The sequence below is a fragment of the Dasypus novemcinctus genome, chromosome 4, assembly GCF_030445035.2.
Source record: "Dasypus novemcinctus isolate mDasNov1 chromosome 4, mDasNov1.1.hap2, whole genome shotgun sequence".
Taxonomy (NCBI): Eukaryota; Metazoa; Chordata; class Mammalia; order Cingulata; family Dasypodidae; genus Dasypus; species Dasypus novemcinctus.
The window spans coordinates 147708775-147726166 of record NC_080676.1 but is presented as its reverse complement, the minus strand read 5'-3'; the positions used below and the strand labels follow the sequence as shown (position 1 = coordinate 147726166).

At 37.7% G+C, this 17392-nt stretch overlaps 1 long non-coding RNA gene across 1 annotated transcript; it reads left to right on the top strand.

Annotated features, from left to right (window-relative positions):
* The first annotated feature begins 1118 nt into the window (after positions 1 to 1118).
* LOC139438900 (uncharacterized) lies at positions 1119 to 7943 on the top strand. Its single transcript, XR_011648695.1, has 3 exons — positions 1119 to 1407; positions 2865 to 2901; positions 4068 to 7943. It is a non-coding gene; the product is annotated as an uncharacterized lncRNA (long non-coding RNA).
* The last annotated feature ends 9449 nt before the right edge of the window (positions 7944 to 17392 follow it).

The window sequence follows — 17392 nt, the reverse complement described above, 5'->3', positions numbered from 1 at the left end:
TACAATTGGGTAAAATTCCTCATCTTTTTGGGAGGAGTTTATAAACACCCAATATTTGGCAGGAATTTTTAATCTCCAGTTGATCTGGCTTAAAAGTGAATCCTTGTTAAGTTAAAAATGTTAGCCATCATGTTAGCCAAGTCCTTATTGCTATGATAATATTATCTTTAGTGATTTGACATGCTTGCTAAAATTTGGGCAGATGTTGACGAGCTTCTACACCTAAGGCCCATCAGGAATGTCATTTCCTCTGTAAAGCCTTTCCTGGATCCTCCTACCTTCTCATTTATATAGAGCTCTGTAAAAAACTAAATATTTGTTGCATGAATTATGTTACTTCCATGGTATACTTTTTTTGCTTTTTTATTTTGATATAATTGACTGCCATAAACTTCATGCTTTTGAAGCGTACAATTCAGTGGTTTTTAGTATATTTACAAAGTTGTGCAACCATCACCACCATCTAATTCTAGAACATTTTCATCACTCCAAAACAAATCCTGTATCCATTAGCAGTCCCTTCTCATTTCTACTCCACAAGGCCCTAACAAAACACTAATATAATTTCTGTTCCTGTGGATTTGCCTATTTGGGACATTTTATATAAATCAACACACATGAAATGTGGCCTTTTGTGACTGGAATATTTCATTTAGCATAATATTTTCAAGGTTCATCCATGTGCTTGCTAATGATTCACTGCTTTGCTTATATCATCCATTACCCCTAGGTTTATAAATAAATTCTTTAAATAGGAAAATCTTGTGAAAATTCTTTGATAAAAATTTTTCCTTTGATGAATAACTAACCTACATTACTTCATTCTTGTTATGACTGAATAAGAAAAATTTTTTGATGAATATACTTCATTTTGTTTAGCCATTCATTCATTGGTGAACATATGGATTGTTTCCATCTTTTGGCTATTATTAATCATGTTGCTATAAGCATTTGTATTCAGGTTTTTGTGTGGAACACTTTTTATATTTCTAAATATTTTATTCAAATTAATCAAAGAAAAATGAATTAACATGAGCAATTTTGTTAAAATTAAAAAAAATTTTATGAAAAAAAAAATACATAAGAAACATAAAACATTTTGGTTTACATCATTTTAGACTTCTCTGGTTACTTTAAAAATCCACTGATTTAAAGAAGCAGATGTGGCTCAAGTGATTGGGCTTCCATCTACCACATGCGAGGTCCCTGGTTCGATTCCCTGTGCCTCCTGAAGAAGACAGTGAGCTGGCACAATGGGCAAATGTGGCAAGCAGATGCAACATGATGACTCAACAAGAGACGCAAGAAAGAAAACATAATGAGAGATATAACAAAGCAGGAAACTCAGGTGGCTCAAGTGATTGAAACAAGGAAGATGAACAGACACTGCAAGTGCGAACAATGAGGGTATGGGGAAAAATAAAATCTTTTACAAAGAAAAAGCAAATTTGATATAATATACATACTGTTCTATAGTAAACTGTTTTTTACTTTACTTTTCCTATAGTGAAGTGTGTATGTGCATATAAATATATATCTAACAGAATTTTTCATCATTGTATATACCTGCACATAGTACTTTAATTCCCCCCCCCAGACTTTGCCAGTTTTATTGTGCTGCCAAAGGGTAGAACATAGACTGTGTGGTCCATCTTACAAAATTTATTCTTTCCAATTTCTTCACCTCTTCTATTTTCTATGAGTGGGTGTAAGCTGCATAAGGATTTAAAAATATATATATATATATACACACACACATATATGGAGCTTAAGATTACATAAATGTTACATCAAAAATATAGGGGATTCCCATGTACCCCACCCCCTCCGGTCCCACACTTTTCCACATTAACAGCATCTTTCATTAGTGTGTACATTTGTTACAATTGATGAACACATACTGAAACATTGCTACTAACTATGGGCTATAGTTTACATTATACTTTACACCCCACAATTTTACAGGTTTTGACAAAATGTATAATGGTTTGTATCCATCATTGCAATGTCATGCAGGACAATTCCAATGTCCCAAAAAATGCCCCCATGTTACACCTATTCTTCCCTCTTCCTTACCTTAGAACGTCTGGTGGTCACTGTCTTTTTATCAATGATAAAAGTTCTTCCATTGCTAGAATAATGATAAGTCTATAACAGAAAAACAATAAGTCTACTTTAGTCCATTCTTCATTCCCCAATCTTGAGGATTTGGGGATTGTGTTGCCTACTCGGTTTCTGATTGAGAGAAAGCTTAGATGTCATGGAGCAGATCGATGGAAATGTCTTGCTTGCAGTTGTAGATACCCTCTATTTCTTGGGATGGTCATTGTGGATCATCATCTCTTTGTTAGTTGTTCTGGAAAATTGTGAATGAGTCTAACTCTGTTACATTGGGGAACATAAATTCTAAAGTGAAGAATTCCTGAGATTGTCTGCCCTCCTTATAATGTCTAGATGTCTCTAGTGCCCTCAGGAGGCCTGCTATTTGAGGCGCTGTTTATTGTGTCAGTCAAGGACATCCTTAAAAGATAGAATTTTAATTATTAATTCCATCTCTCTACATTATGATTAAATTTCTTGAGGGCAATTACTTTATTCCTCATTTAATCACTTTCCTTCCCTTCCCATTTACTAATAGATAGTATATGGAGTAGTTCCTCAACAAATGTTCAGTGAAATGGATTTTTAATATATACAGAATCATAGAAGGCTAGGTTTGAAAGCATTTTAGGGGTCAATTCTACTGGGAATAACATGGGTGATACAGTATTTTAGTTAAAAGTGAATTTTAACTATTGACTATAATTTTGGCTTTTAAACCAGCAAACTTCACCCCTATATTATTTTTTATACTGTATTTTTAGATGCAGCCATTTGGGAAGATTGAAAGAAGAGTAACAGGTATTTGTTTCTTAGTCAAATCATTAATAAGATTTGGCAACTTCCTTCATTCCTATATGGTATAGGTTGAAATTTGAGAGACTCGATGAATAGTTTTACAGTCAGTTTAAAATGTCATTGGTGAAAATATGTAGTATTTTATGAAATTATGAAATGCCCAACAAAGTCATTTACAAAAGTCTTTGCTATCTCCAATTTTGTCTTGTCAGATAGTCACAAGCTGTTTCAAAAGCATCAAGTGAATTTGCTTTGCGTGTTGAGTTTATATTCAATATCGTTGTTGACAGTTTATCTTCTGCTTAATCATAATAACATCACTAACTATATATTGCCAAATTGAGCTGGTTCCAATTTGTAAAAATATCATTCATTCCAACATCTAGATAGTGGTGTTGAAATATCTTTTCCTGTTAAAGGAAACCAGTGCATCGTGGAGAAAAGTTTTAGGGTAAGAAATATAACAAGATGGACCTGGAGCACTTGGCCATGCCAGATTACAAGGAAGCCATCAGAAACCACTAGGTTCAAAAGAAAAGTTTTCAGGAGCCAACTTGAAGAGGCTCTTACTTGCCAAAGAGGGGAAAATTTGAGTGTTAATGAGGATTTTAATTGTCATGGAGTGAAACTCCTCAAATATATTTAAACCCTTTAGTTCATAAATATTTTTAAAAAATAATTGACCATCATTGGAAGGTGATACAGAATCATTCATTATCTCAAAAACGTTGAAAAAAAGTGGGAGTGGGAGAAGAACCAAGCATTTCCCCTGCATTTCCCATATGAACAGTTGCACTGAGTAACAAATAGGAAATAGTAGATGAGGAGAGGCATCTCTTTAGAGGGAATATTCCAGTGACTAAAAGAACAGATAGAATTGTAAATAGCCATCGTGCAACCCACAATGAAATGCAATTCTAGGTATTGCACTTCTAACATCTCAAAAAGAGATGAAAGCAGACATGCATTTCTTTATGAAAGAATACACCACCACTGATAATCTTGCCAAAGGGTTGGGTCTGAGATTGATCAAGGCACTGGCTCCAGCTGCCAATTTGCAGAAAGTAGTGAAGGTGGAGGAATTTTCTGAACTTCCCTGTGAATATGTAATTAACAAAATCCAGACTGAGGGAAATTCTGCAGGTTAAACAGGCTGTATTCTTCCACAGATAAAGTGGAAGGGAAAGAAGGGGATGGAGAGAGGTACTGCAGACTGCAAGTGACTTAACAGACATGGAAGAGAATCTCGCTATTTTAAAGGCAGCTGATGAGTAATCTAATTCCATCTCCAAGGTCCCTTCACAGCAGTACCTCCAACAGGGTTTGATTGAACTGCTGGGGACTGGCATCCTGGGAGAACAGCATTAGAATTCTGCCTGCCACAGGTATTTACACATGTGTTTTATGTGGTTTTCTGTACTTGTGCTTTGCTTTATAAATATAAAGGTTGAAAAGTCATTGAGACAGGCAAACTTGTGCATTCCTGCTATATTTGAATGATACTTAGCAGGTAGAGTTTCTTTAGGTTAAAAAAACACAATTAAAAAAATTCTTAGCTGAAATATTTGTACTTTCACCTTGCCCAAGGACAGTAAAAATTCTAGGTATAAACAATTAGATTCTGAAACTTGCTGCTTTTCTTACTATAAGTAACTCTAATATGTTTGCAATGGAAAGATTGTCTTCAAAAAATATGCACAGTTTGTATGGAGACTTTAAGCATGATTTTGAAGGATGCATTCTTTATAGTGGGTTCTCAGGGTCCTAGTATACAATGGCTGCTTGACTCTACTTTGGCAATAGCTCTCCTCCCTCAGATGGTTCCCTCTTCTGTCTGCTCATTGTCTGCTTGCTGTGTCTGCTCGTCTTTGCTCATTGTGTCCACTCATCTTTAGAAGGCACTTGGACCTCCCATGTGGGAGGCAGGTGTCCATCCGCTGGAGCCACATCTGCTCCCTGTTCATTGTGTCTGCTTGTTGCACCTGCTCATTGTATCCACTTATCATGTCTGCTCTTCTTCTTAAGGAGGCACCGGGAACTGAACCGGACCTCCCAACTGCTTGAGCCACACCCACTCCTGGCAATAGTTTTTTATGAGCTGCCTCTTTCTTGGTTTTCCAGCCATTTAACAACTAGTGTTTGGTATAGCCATCCCTCCATTTTTGCAAGCTTAATTGATGTATTAAAATTGATCTATACCAGAGGTGGGCAAACATTTTCTGTAGAAGGCCAGGTAGTAAATATTTTTGGTGTTGTGGGTCATATTGTCTCTAATGCAAGTAGTCCACTCTGCTCTTGTAGCCCCAAAGCATAAGAAGTACATGACAGGGCTTGATGTAGCCCATGAACTGGCTTTTGCAACCCTGCTGTCTGCACTTAAATATTTCCTCTTCTATTGTGTGTGTTAGTTATTTTACAAGGTGATATTTTTTCATTGTATTCAATTGTATGAACATATTATACAAAAATAAACAGAATGATAATAGCCACCACGTATACATTCTTCTTTAGTTGTAGCATAAACATTTCAGCCTTTGAACTGAATTTTCAAGTGTATGTAACACATATATCTCTGAGCTCTGATAACAAAGTTAAGTTTATTTTTATGTCAGTCTGCTTACTCACTCTTATATTTATTCATTTAAAACTATTTATTGAGAGACTACTAGGAAACAGACACTATTCTAGGCCCCCGAGCTAATCAGCAGAATCCATGTCCTCATAATGTACACTTTCTAGTTGACCTGCTGTGATGTCAGGGTCTAATAAGCTTAAAAATATAGAATATAGCTCCTCCTTGATCTGCAATAGAGCAGCATAAGAATGTGAATGTTAATTTATTTTTATTGTTAAATTCAAATATAGTTTCCATATGTTTTCATAAAAATTGTTCAGTTACTGATGAAAAAAATCTGCATGTCTATGTTATATAGTGATTAAGTTTTGTTTCAGATTTACATTGGAACATGTTAGGAGTTGTAGAATTATTTTGCAAATCTTCACTGTGTAAAATCCATTGAAGACTTGGGTAATGTATCATCATACTTTATTGTCTTCAGGTGGTACTGTGTGAGTTCCCAAGATACTGCTTTTCATTTTGCAAGTTGCTATGTGTGGAATCAATCCTAGCTGAAGAATCAGCTGGTGCTAATTGGACATTTTGACAGTTTAACTTGAACCTCATCAATTCTTCACTTCCATCAACAATTTTTCTTTAAAATTTTATTTTTAGCCGGTGGTCCATACCCATTTCTGACTTTAGAGGAACTCATTCTTCTCATCTAAGGAAAAATAGATAAAGAGACACCAAGACTTAAAAATCAAATATTAACTAGAACTTACAATAAGTGTGCAAAGTATTGAGCATTCACTTTCTATTGCATAACTGACAGTTATGCATGATAAGAGCATCTGCCTGGAGCCTTTTTTTTTTTTTTTTTTAACTGAGTGAAACATGCTTCTGCCATCATGTTCTTCCTCACATCCTTTAACATGAGTTGATGTGCATAGGCTTAAATTAAAAATGAAAAAGTAATGAGCTACAACTTTCCCCCTCGAGTACATGTTTAAAATATAGTTTTATAGACTTTATAGATATGGTTAGAGAAACTTTATTCCAAAATCTGAATAAAAGCAAGTTAATTTGATAGCACCAGTCTCCACTGTGTTGAATTTGGGCCGGCGTGTGCATGCTTGCACACATGTAGCAGTTTTTTTTCCTCTCCATCTTTTTTTCAAAAAGAAACACATTATATTAGTTAAACAATATAAAAAATGTAAATCACATGTTTGCGGAATTCCTGGAACTTCTTCACACTTCTCTAAGTTACTGTAGAACAAATTGGAGAAATTCGGAGTCAATCCTTTTGATTCTGAATGAGGAAAGTGCGGGTCAAACAATGATGTGTTCAAGGTGGCAGGCCTGAGATCAGAACCCATGGGTGATAATCTCTATGGTCTCACACCACGGGTGTGACTTTGCATTGAACAGGTGTTATAATCACTGTAATATACTTTAAAGGACTTCAGTGCAGCCCACGTGACAGCATGTATGTGTAAGTTTAGCCTTTAACATTACCAGTGGTTAGATGTCATGCTAGCAGGAGGTCATGTTATGTGAGAATGAGCCTACTCCCAACACAAATTCTTTTTTTTTTTTAAAGACTTATTTTTATTTGTTTCTCTCCCCTTTCCCCGCCCCCCCCCCCCAGGTTGTCTGTTCTCTGTGTCCATTTGCTGCGTGTTCTTCTTTGTCTGCTTCTGTTGTTGTCAGTGGCACGGGAATCTGTGTCTCTTTGTTGTGTCATCTTGGTGCATCAGCTCTCCATGTGTGCAGCACCATTCCTGGGCAGGCTGAACTTTCTTTCACGCTGTGCAGCTCTCCTTACGGGGTGCACTCCTTGCGCATGGGGCTCTCCTATACGGGGTCAACCCTGTGTGTCACGGCACCCCTTGCACGCATCGGCACTGATGGGCCAGATCCATACGGGTCAAGGAGGCTCAGAGTTTGAACCGTGGACCTCTCATGTGGTAGACAGACGCCCTAGCCATTGGGCCAAGTCCACTTCCCAACACAAGTTCTTTATGCCTTTCTATTCTGCTTCCCTTTGATCAATGGCTGATACTGAAAGAATTAGCATATGGATTCCAAATTTGCGTTTCCATTGGTGAATCTGGTAATCTAGTGTTTGTTCATTAGTGTGGTGGATGTTTGATATGGGCTCTCACTGATGAAATTAAGCATAGGGATTGACTAAAATAGGTTGAAGATCCTCCCTGCCCTTGTATGAACAGGGTGTAAGAATCCACAGGGACTTGTACTGGTTATAGTTTAATTCCCTAATTCGTTCTCCATCCAGACATTGGTTTTGGAGGATTTCTGATTATATGATGGTATTTGGGCACAGAGTCTTGCTTTGTGAATATTGCTGGGTCTATTTCAACTGAACACTAAACCTGTCATACCAGGACCACCTAGTGTGTAGAATAAATTATATACTCTTTTATGCTTTCTTGCTGATTTGCTAATAAATGTTTATCTGTATGAAGGAATTTGGGCTGGGGTTATTTTCATTAAAACCCAGTAGCAAGGTTGAGGGAGAACAGCAAACTGTTGCTGTCTCAACCTTCTTTGGCAGCCTCAAAAAAGAATCTATGGTATGCTGCTTGAGACCTGAACCTCAGTAGAGTTGCAGCCAACACCTACTCTCCAGTTCATTGGATTCACCCAGGACAAGTGACAAAATGATGATGATGGACAACCCCCATTCCAAAAAGCAAAGAGTATTTACTACTGCAAGCAAAACAGTTTTTCCATTTACACCATAAAATCTAAGCCCCCTCACAATGTGAAGCAGACCAGGCATCACTATCCCAAAATCTTCAGGAGTGAGGAATAAACAAACATAAGGGATGAAATCATGGGCCAAAGTAGACTTATTATTATTGTAGTAATGGAAGAACTTGCAACATTGACATAAAGGTAGTGGTTACCAGAGGTTCTGAGGGGAGGTAGAGGAGAGAATAGGTGGAAATTGGGAAATTTTTAGGGCATTGGAATTTTTCTGCATGATAGTGCAAGAATGCATACAGGCCATTATACATTTTGTTGAAACCTATAAAATTGTGTGGTGCAGAGTGTAAACTCTAATGTAAACTATAGTCCATGGTGAGTAGTAATGCTTCAATATGTGTTCATCAATTGTAATAAATATACAACATTAATTAAAGATGTTGTTAAAGTGGGAAAGTGTGGGAGGGGGAGAAGGTGAGGGTATATGGGAATCGTCTATATATTTTGATGTAACTTTTCTGTAATCTAAAACTTTTTAAAAATATACTTTCAAATTATTTTCAAAAAGAAACTTAGATTACATAAATGTTACATAAAAAATACAGGGAATTCCCATATGCCCCACTCCCTAGCCCTCCCACATTTTTCCACATTAACAACATCCTTCATTAGTGTGATACATTTGTTACAATTGATGAACACATTTTGGAGCATTGCCACTAAGCGTGGATTATAATTTACACTGTAGTTTACTTTCTCTCCCTCACGTTTTTGTAAGTTATTACAAGATATATAATGGCCCATATCTGTCATTGCAATGCCATTCAGGACAATTTCCAAGTCCTGAAAATGTCCCCAAATTATTCCTATTTTTCCATCTTCCTCCCCTCAGAACTTCCAGTGGCCACTGTCTGCTCATCAATGAGAAAAGTTCTTCTATTTCTAAGATCACAGTAATTCTATAGTAGAATACCAGTAAGTCTACTCTAGTCCATTGTTCATTTCCCAATCCTGAGGTTTCTGGATGGTGAGGTCCACTCCATTTCAAAGTGAGAGGGGACTTAGATCCCATGAGGCAGATGGATGGGACTATGATGCTTGCAGTTGCAGACTCTCTCTATTCCTTGAGAAGGTCATTGTCAATCATCATCTCCTTGTTACTTGTCCTGGGTGAGGATTTGCAAATCTGTTGAGATTCAGGGCACAACTGGTACATTAGAGCCCAAAGATTTAAGTTTATTGGACATATACCTATCAACTCTAGTACTAACTATAGGTTCAAATAGAAGAGGTAGAAGAGCCATGTGTAGGGAAACCACAATTGAGTCCAACTCTGTCACATTGGTGAGCATAGATTCCAAAGTAGGGCCCACTGGCAGGGTGCCAAACTTCTGAGCTGTCTGCCCTGGCTATAGTGTCTGGATGTCTCCGGAGCCTTCAGGAGCCCCACTATTTGAGGCAATATTTACTTTGGAAGTTGAAAAAAGAATCTAAGTGCATGAGCCAACTGAGTTAGGTAAGTTGGCATGCAGGCTTTATCTAATTTTGAGAGTCAGTGGGGTCTTTATTCTTCTGCTCCTTAAATATATTTTTTCCTTCTCCCCTTTACCAAAGGCTTTAGCTAAGTTTTCAAAAAGAGAGAGTTCCTGCTGTGGTTCTTTGTGACTTCCTGGCCAATTCTTGGACTCGTTGGCTTTCAACTTCCTTTCCTTGTTGATACTATCGCTTCTGGGATACAAATATTCATGATCAGTCACTTCCCCAGCACCATTTCTGGCCGAACAGAGATGTATCCACAGGTGCTCTGGTCATCAGGGTGTAGGAGGGAGGTTGGCAGTTTGACCTGGAGACTCGGAGCTCAGATGAGTTTGTGGTAAACTAGGGTTCCCAAGGTAGTGCTTCCAGTTGGTCAGCTTGTTTCAGCATCTGCCTCCCTAACTCCTCTCCTTTATCTGTTTCTGCTAGTTTAGCCCTGGCTTTCAAAGCTCATACACATTGGAATTGCGGTTAAGCATACAGGGTGCTTTATAACATTCATTCCTCTGTTGGAGTCCATTCCAGGTGGTGGTATAGAGCCACATGTGGGGCTGCACGAGTTCCCTTCAGAAAAGGAGGAACCTCAGAATCCCAAATGAGAAATTTCCTGCAACAGCTCCAGGCGCCTCTTGGAAGAGCTGACTGAGATGTATCATTTTGGATTATTTTTATTCTCCTCTCTATGGGAGAGGAAAACTCTCTCTGGCTCCAGTTAAAAAGGCACATGCCAGTACTGCAGGAACTAAGATGAGTTCTCAACTCTTTATGCAGTCACCATGATGGCCTAAGTAGAGGCTTTGGGCCTTTCTTAGCTCCCAGAGAGACCATCCATTCCTGAAAATCTGTTCTACCTGTTTTGAGAGCCAGCCAAAGATAAATCCCCAATTAATTCTTAGAATGGAAGGGGAAAACTACACCCACTTCCTTTAAAGTACATCATCAATCCTTATAGTCTTAAGGTCAAATCCAGAGGGAGGGTATGCCAGGAATATTTTAACCAACTCATTCTGTCCCTATATTGTTATCATGTAATAATTCCATTCAACATGCCCTCTGTTTATTGCCAATGAGGGATATCCTGCCCCTACTACTGACAACCTTGTTGGCAGTCACTTTGGATATTCTTGAAAACAGTTAAATAAATCACAGGTTTTCCAAAACAGGGACATTGTGGTGAGATGAACCAGGCTGAGTTCTGTCTGCCATAATTTATGTGCCTACCAATTCAGTTTCTATCAGCTTTTCATCTTTAGGTATTAGTGGATTTTTTCATTAGAAACATCACATTTAAAGAAATATACTGTTTAAAGCAATAAAAGGTTGTTATTTAGCCCCTGCAGCCCTTGTCTGTAAAAGGGGATCTGTCTTCTTACTTGTGGTAGACATGGAGGAATGAGTGACTTGTTTATAAAGAAGGTGGTCAGGTCAATGTGCTAAAATTGCACACAAAGTGTAAGTTCACTATCTTTTATCAATGCATTCTAGATGCTAGGACCCTATGTCATCAACGAATCATTCAGAGTAACTGGGTCTAGTAAAAAATTCTCAAGATTGGTATTCTGTGCTCGAAATGAAAAAAACTGAAAAATAAAAAAGAATGCATGTGGGTAAACAAGGAGATAGAGGGCGGAGTGAACCTCCCATTCATCTCCAGAGGAGCAAGACAATCTTACTGGAAAAATCATTCTGTTTCCCTACCTCTGAATGAGTTAGGCTCCTTTGCGAACCCAGTTTATCTGAGGCCCTTAGCCAAGGCTACAGTCTGAATTATCTGAATTAAGTCTAACATACATTTTCTCCTAAAACTTTGAAAGACATTGTCAATCACAGTGCAAGGAAACATGACCAATTTCACACTCATCTAGCTCCTCTCCCCTCCCCTTCTCTCCTCTTCTTTTCTCTTCCTTTTATCTTGTGGAGGGAAGAATGTGAAAGGCAGAGTCAAATAGTTTTTAAGGAGATAAGGTGGTTTTTTTGTTTGTTTGGTTTTATTTTTTAGTTGAAACAAGATTTGAGATTAAGATAAGGGCCAAGATTTCATCACACCTGTGAGGGAAGCTTGGATGTTTAATTTTTTTAAGTAAGACATACAGAGTAATGAAAAGAGAGAAAGGGAGTTGCGGGGTGGGGGTGGGGGGCTGAGATAGAATAGGGCATGTGGGTGCCCTGAGACTTACAGGTGCCTTGGGCAAACTTAACCACGTGGCACCACTTCAAACCATTTGTGTTTCTTTGTTTAACATTTATTTTAGAAGAGGACAGGCCAATTCTTGGGGAAAGGCAAAGGAGGAGGACTATTTCATGGCAGAGCCCACGCTCTTCCCTACTGTTAGAGGAATTAAGCTCTGACCCCAAACTTGTATGTCCTCTTCTATGGAACAAGATCCCTGCACAGTTTAACATAGCTAATAGATAACTCCTGAGAGGGCAGTCGACCAAGGATTAATTTTGAATTCCAGTATTGACCTACAGGGCCTTGATCCATTTTAACTTTAAGTTCTCCTTCTAAATTCTTGTAATCCTTTCCTTGGGAAATGATGTGGTAAATACTATTTTCTCCATTGTCTTAAATTTCCAGTGGTAATATGGTGTCCCCGTGATATATGACTTCTATTTTCAATTATTATGTGGGGGCAGTTTTTAATCTGGGTGAGGCAGAGGGTGAAAGAGACAGAAGAAGAGACTTTGTGGAAGGCAGGACTCTGTAAAAGGGTCAAATGCTTTAAAATCCGTTTTAAATTTTGAAAGAGAATGAGAGAATGTATAAAATATATAGCAGTAATAAGAATGGCAACAATTGAGCTTATACTTCTTTCTTAGGCTTCTGTTTTGCATGAGGACCTACTATATAATTTCCATGCTGTTGTTTGAAAAACAATGTGTACTTTAAAAATGATTGACTAGTCATATGATTGATGGGCCTGCAGTTGTTATGGACCACTTTAGAATGAAAAGACACAGATTTTGGCAATTGTCTGCTTTCTGATGAAATGAGATGAAAGGTTATATATTGGCTTAAAGATTTTGCAAATTAAATTACAAATATTAGTCCCATGGCAGAATTTATGTGTGACATTAAACCAACATTCCCCAAAAGTGGAAATGATTCAGAGGATTATGTTTATGACTGTGGAAGCAACTATCAGATGTAATTAAAGAAGCCAAGTGTACCAGTGACTAAGGCATAAGTGAAATTTATGGAATGATGATGTCCCTGGCATTGTTATATTATATTCAGACTTTTGGGAAAGAGCATTAAAGCAGACTGAGTGTTCTGAAGAACTTATAAACAGTAGGTAATTAATTCCATTTTTCCCCTACCTCTGTCACCCAGGTTATATTTATCACCACTTTCTTCAAGGTTGGGAAATAACTTCCTTTACTACTGTGAGTTGTCAATTTCATACCAAATAATACACCATTGTCCTCCATGGGTAGGTATCTGCAGAAGACTCCCTCTTCCAGTAACCAGAAGAAGAGTTTGCTTGCAAAGGGGGGATGAGTGGCAGCATTAACCCAAAACCTGTCATAATTGGGCTCATTTTTTGCCTTGATTCTTTAGACAACATCTATCCAGACCTTACTTTTCATTCCTCCAGGCCTTTATTTCCCCAACTCCACTGCCTATTCTTACCTTCTTTCCAGGATGTGATTCATTGTCCCCACATCCTCTCAAGCCCTTCAAAGGGCAAAGATGAAGTACAATAGAAACATATGAATCACCAGCAAGACCCAGAACTGACTGTAGGGTTTGAGGCCTGAGTCCCTCTGCAAAAGTTCTGTGCTTTATGTGATGCATCTCCCTCCAATATAGTAAGGCAGCCAGAATGTGGCTCAGCCACAAAATGTAATCCATCACATCATTTTCTAGCAGGGCAGATCTTAAGTGACACTTCTCCAACTCATGAGGTTGTAGAAAATTCACTGCCAGGCAATGTCAGTTGGTAGAAGTTTCAGGATGATAAAGGTTGTCTATGAGAAGTGTTTCATGGGTAGTTTTATTGAATAGAGAGAAAGCATATTCTTAAGATGTCAAGGCAGTACACAGCAGCAAGAAAGGAAAAATGTACTCAGGGGGTTTAAAAGCTATGACCATAGCTAATGTGTTTGTTGGGCAGATAAAGGCTGCTTTAGGTTTTTATTTATAACAAAACTACGAATTTTTTAAGTCACGTGGGACAAAGTAATTTCCATCAAACCTTTTACACATTTAGACTGCAAGCACTCTTTCACAAAACTATAAATTCTGTATTTAGTTTAAGAAAGTGTATTTTTGATTGAGGTTAACACAGTATTTAAGTTAATGGAAAACATGCTTCCATTGCAGAGTATTTCCACCAGAATTCCTGGATTCTGTACAACAATCTGTTTCTATTTTGAAAAAAAAAGCAGGGCTTTGTATGACCTAAATATTCCTTTTTCTGTTTTATTTCACTCTTCTGTATTTATGTGCTTGCTTCTTCAGGTATATTAAAAAAAAAATCTCTAGTATGAATTGCAATGAAGATGTTGTATATTTCCTGAATATTTCAGCAAAAAAAAAAAAGACATTTGCCTAAAGCCTGAACTTCATTTCTACCTAAGAGAGGAAGAGGTGCTGTTATTCAAATGACTTTTGAATGGGGAGAGAGAAACAGATAATCTCAGAGAGTGACTCCTCAACTCTGTATTAGTTAGCTTTTGCTGAGTAACAAACTATCTGAAAGTTCAGAGGCTTAAAGTAGCAATTAATTTTTCTTGCACACATCTAGATTTCACGTAGAGGTTAATTGATCTAACTAGCCTTGAATAGGCACTTCTGATTCAAATTGGTTCCAGCTGGGCTTGGCTCCTTGCTAGGGATTTGATGTAGGTCTGTTATGTGGGTTAATTATGGAACCCAGTCTGGAGAAGGCAGAAACTACCAGGGAAGCTCTTCTTCAGGTGGTGGTAGAAATTCAGGAGCAAAAGCATGAACATGGCTTAAATAAATATACAGTATAGGGAAGCAGATTTGGCTCAATGGATAGAGCGTCTGCCTACCACATGGGAGGTCCGCGGTTCAAACCCTGGGCCTCCTTGACCCGTGTTGAGCTGGCCTATGTGCAGTGCTGATGCATGCAAAGAGTGCCCTGCCACCCAGGGGTGTCCCCCATTTAGGGGAGCCCCATGCTCAAGGAGTGCACCCTGTAAGGAGAGCTACCCAGCACGAAGGAAAGTACAGCCTGCCCAGGAATGGCGCTGCACACACAGAGAGCTGACACAACAAGATGATGCAACAAAAAAAGAAACACAGATTCCCGGTGCCGCTGATAAGGATAGAAGTGGTCACAGAAGAACACACAGCAAATGGACACAGAAAGCAGACAACAGGGGGCGGGGAGGGGAGAAGGAGAGAGAAATTAAAAACAAAAAATACAATATATAACAGATGCCATCCTAAACACTTTCCATGTATTAAAAGTTTATTTAATTCTCTGGATAACTCTATGAGGTAGGAACTATAATTGTCCCTAATTTATGGATGAAGAGCTGAATCACATACGACTCATAGCTAGTAAATTGTGGCCCTGGGCATCCCCCTTCAGAACCTGTTTTCTTGACCACTCAGATGTATTGCTTCTTGAGTAATTTTCCGGTACATTTCACCAGTCTTTACTTAAAACACCATCAGTATTCCTTGAAGAAAATCCAGTTGCCTGATTTCTACCTAAAACAGTAAGATTCCAGATCTTGGAGGTAAAATGTGTGTATAACATCCTAGAGAGTGAATGACAATCTGTTTCAATATGTGTTTCTTTGTTCCCACTCTTCCCTACTCCCAACACTTTTGGTTTAGAACACTTTATTTTCCACTTTCTAATTCCTTCATCAGAGAAGCAAAAATTATGGTTTTTCATTTCATTTTGACCCAGATTCCTGAAGACAGATTATACAATTTCTAGCAAAACACTTCATTAGAATAAAAATACAACAACACAATACATTGTCACATATTCCATGAGTTTATGACAATGAGGTTCAGTTTGCATAGGGTAAAGTAGCAATTTAAAAAACTTGTAAAATAATAGCATCTGTTTATACAGTACCTACGCTGAGACATTTTATATATATTATATTTAATTCTAACAACAAGCCTGCAGGGAAATTATTATTATCTTCTTTTATGGGTGAAGAGTTTGGGTATTAACAAATTCACACAGCTGTGAGCCAATACTAGAGCCAGATTTTCATGATTCCAAATTCCATTGCCATGGCCTCCACACATTATTACTTTTCTCTTTGGAATAAAGGATTATTAAATACTCTCAAATTGCTGTATAGCAGCTAGTGTTTCATATTGATTCTCATAATATTAAAACCACTTTGAAACAGATTTACCTCTCATCCTCTCTTCTACATAGTAAGCTTGAGTGACTGAAAAAGAACCAACAACTGTATTTTTGAGTCTTTTTTCAGTATGCCTTGTTAGAAGAATAGCTTGGTTTAGGTAGATCAGGGAGGATTTCACTAGTAAAAGAAACTGCTAGGCTATTGAATGTCCTCTTACTTTTTATTCCAATCTAGGCAAATATATTCTAAATCAATACAACAATCCGTGTTCTGCTGTTTTTAATGATTACCTAGAGGATTGATTCTCTACTGTTTTATGTAGTAGAGATCTTGTCATTCCATATCTCCATTCAGCATGGTATTAAACAGTATTTTGATCTACAAAATTGACCATAAATCTGAAAATGGAAGAAGGCAATATCCCCAGAAGAGGATCATTTCTTATTTATATGTCATATTCTTTATAGACATATAACAATAAACCTAATTCCTTTTTGGTATTAAGTGCATGATAAAAACATTTTGAACAAATAACTGCCTTAAAAAATCTTGCAATTATAATCCAAGAAGAATCTGAGTTAAACACAGAACATGTATTCTGTGATTTTCCCACCAAAGTCACACATTTGTGTAAATATTAAATGAAAACACATGGGAGATAGAGTAAGAAGAAATTGATTTCAAATATACTTGCTTTCAAAGCTCAGACTCAAATGTCCTGGATCATATGCAAGAAGAACACAAAGAGGCTCCAGTCATCCAGCAGTAGTGTTTAGCAGTTTCCTGGAGCAGGACAGTAGAGTAACACATTACTAAACTTGGCAAATCATGAAATACTTGCATAAATACCTGCCAATCATCACAGGACTAGCCTCAGAAGTTGTGACATAGAGTCAGTCATGGTCATATAGCACCTAGAATGCAATTGGGATAAACATATTTACATTCCAACTCTCAGAGATAGGAAGGTCATGATAAGAATTTGAAATAGATGAATATATATAAGATAGACCAATCAAGCCATGTCACCACTAGTTGGGGTCTATAGACCCTAGCTAACATGTGAAATATAGGTACCAATGGAACTCAAAACCAGGGTCATGGGCTTTATATCCAACTCCTTCTATAAATTTTGGAGCCCATACATGATGACTACATAAAGGAACTTAGCCTGGTGTTTGAGGTTGTTTTAGTTTCCTCATTGCTAAAGCAAATACTGTGCAATGGGTTGGCTTAAACAATGGAAATTCATTGGCTCCTGATTTCAAGGGTAGAAAAGTCCAAATCAAGGTATCATCAAAGTGATGGCTTTCTTCCTGAGGACTGGCATTCTGGGGCTGGCTGTCAGTGATC